A 2,852-nucleotide genomic window follows, 5' to 3' on the forward strand; every position below is an offset into this window, starting at 1 on the left:
AAAAAAATAATAAATAAGATTTTTAAAAGATCAGTGTGTATGGCTTACATGAATAGAAAAGATGATTCTCGAACAATAGCATGAGGCATATGAGTTGAAAATGAAGACTAGAGGTCTTCACCTACAGCAGAGAAAATCCACACAGTTTTAAGAAGTCATATATTTAATGCTCTGGTTTTTTTGTTTGTTTTTTTGTTTTTTGATGTAGTCTTGCTCTGTCATCCAGGCTGGAGCGCAGTGGCGCAATTTTGGCTTACTGCAACCTCCGCCTCCTGGGTTCAAGCAATTCTCTGCCTCAGCCTCCCGAGTAGCTGAGATTACAGGCACCCACCCCCACATCCGGTTTCACCATCTTGGCCAGGCCGGTCTTGAACTCCTGACCTCGTGATCCACCTGCCTCGGTCTCCCAAAGAGCTGGGATTACAGGAATGAGCCACCATGTCCAGCCTAATGCTCATTCTGGCTAGAAGGAAGTAAAGCCTCAGAGCAGTAAAATGATTTGCTGCATGTCACAGTCGTAGTAAACAGTTCAAGTCCACTCCAAAAAGAGATACTAGCAATCCTGGGGTTTGTCAAAACCTAGGCTCCTCGCATAACAAAACATTCTAGGTTCTTTGACAAAATGGGGGATGGGAAGTAAGGAGGAGGGCCTAGTTTCTGAAGTTGCAGGTCATGGAAGGAGCTTGCCCTCAGGCCGGCAAGGCCTAGGAGTGGAGGATGCAGGCAGCCTTCAAGTGCCTGGGAGTCAAGAGGAAGTGCTGCTATCCCCTGAAATCTGTTTATGGCAGGAACTGACACTGTGGGTTGGTTCAAGTCCCCAAAATGGGGCCAGGCTGGGGGTTGAGGACACAGAGGCAAGGCCCCCACTGGCAGTCATGACCAGGCCACAGAGCCCAGGTCCAGGCTGCTGGCTTATTCTCAAGCCCCCCCGGGATGTGAAGAGGGGTGCAGAGACTCACGTTTTGCACCCACGGAGCCCGGGACTGGGGTGTTAGAAGTGGGGTAGATTTAGTGGACACAGCAGATTAAGTGCACGTGAAGAGCACCCCAGCAGCTCTGCGTCTCCCAGAGGTCCCAGCTGGTCCTCTGAAGACGCGGGATCACAACTCGACACCATCACCTTGGGGTTGTAGACCCAGGCAAGTTGTTTGTACTCATGACACTGCAGCTCCTTTCTTTGAAAGAGGGGAATAAGACAGCTGATAAGTAGGCTGGACCTCAGTGAGCTCACCATGTACATAGTTCACACCTGGAGCAGATGGTGGTGTTGCTGGAGGCTCAAAGGCTCGGAGGCACGTGGAAGTGGGTTCAAGGCAAGAGACGGCAGGGCAAGAGGAGCTGCCACACTTTCCAGTCCCCTCCTCTCTGGCACCAGCAACCCATCCTTCCAGAGTTTTCCTCACAGTTCAGTTACACATTTTCTCCCCATATGATAAAGTGTTGGGTTAGACCGAGGCCTTTAAGAAAGGGCTAACTACCTAGACAATATCATAACCTCTATCTATTTAAGTAAAATGTTACTTAAATGTTACTAACAGCCACCGTTATTGAATCTTTCATCAGTTGCCAGGTTCAACGATATGTGTTCTTTTTTTTAATCTTCATTACCCCTCCTGAAGTGACCCCACAACCTGGTGTCTACGACTAGCCCCAATTTACAAGTGGGGACACTGAGGCACACAGAGGTTACAACCACCAAGTGGTGGAATCAGGACTTGAACACAGGAAGCCTGAGCTTCACAACCTCCAAACTACATAGCCTTCCTTAGAGAGAACGACTGGATCACAAACAAGTCAGAACAGAGAGGAGAGAAGAAATTTCCCATGGCAGAGCTGATAATTGGAGATTTTGGGGAGAGGGAGATAAAAAGAATTGAAATAGAGAAGAAAAATCCATTTTTGTGGGGAAAAATATAGAAAGTAAGATTTGTCTTGGAATGAGATTAAAATGAAACCATCAAAGCTGGTTTTATTCATTCATCATATACTCATAAATTAAACATCCATTCATTAGCTAAAATTAAACATGCTATCAGCCTTGAGGGGACTCACAGTCCAAAAACCAGATGTTCATACACTTCCAAAATCTAGTTCAATGATGAGAGAGGTTTCTGACAGAGAGGGAGTGGAAGTTACTGCCTAAAATAGATCCCTAGGCCAAGGAATACAGAAGAATAACAGTAGCCAAAGATGCCAGGGATCATCGTGTGGATCTCTTTCATCTCTTACAGCACGGGGCGCAGGCTGCTAGAGATGAGAGAGAGCTACAGGGTCTGAGGGATTCCTCCTGTCTCCGCACTGAGGAGGTGGAGCGCGGGGCGGTGTCCCTTTGCAGTTATGATCAAGGAAGCAGAATTTCATTCATCTGGGTCAAACTGCCTCACCTAATATTAGCCAAGATCAGACGAGAATGAACAAAAACTTATGGTCAATTAGTCGGGGGTAGAGAGGAAATGTAGAAACGAGGCCACTGGGGACTTTTTGCATTGCAAAGCCCTGAAATTCTTGGTTTTGCTATGTTGCAAGAGGAGCCCCAAATTAGCAATAATTTCTTGGAGGAAAGGTGCTGAGGCCTTTCATTTATTAACCTCTGCCTGATATTTTCAGATAACTTTTCGAGTCTCTAGAAGGGTGATAGCCTGGTATAAGCAGAGGAGGGGTCAAGATAATTATTCAAGAGCTATTGCAGGACTATTGTTAAAAGAATGAAAATCCCAGCACCAAAATAAGAGCAGCTCTGGATCTTTTGAACACTGATGTAAACGACCACTGGGTGGAGTGAGGGGGGTTGACAGATCACTGGAGTTCGGGTGCCTCTGGAAGCCGGAAAGCTCAAAGCATAGCTGGGAGAC

Source organism: Mandrillus leucophaeus, unplaced genomic scaffold (assembly GCF_000951045.1).
Source record: "Mandrillus leucophaeus isolate KB7577 unplaced genomic scaffold, Mleu.le_1.0 Scaffold62, whole genome shotgun sequence".
NCBI classification, from domain to species: domain Eukaryota; kingdom Metazoa; phylum Chordata; class Mammalia; order Primates; family Cercopithecidae; genus Mandrillus; species Mandrillus leucophaeus.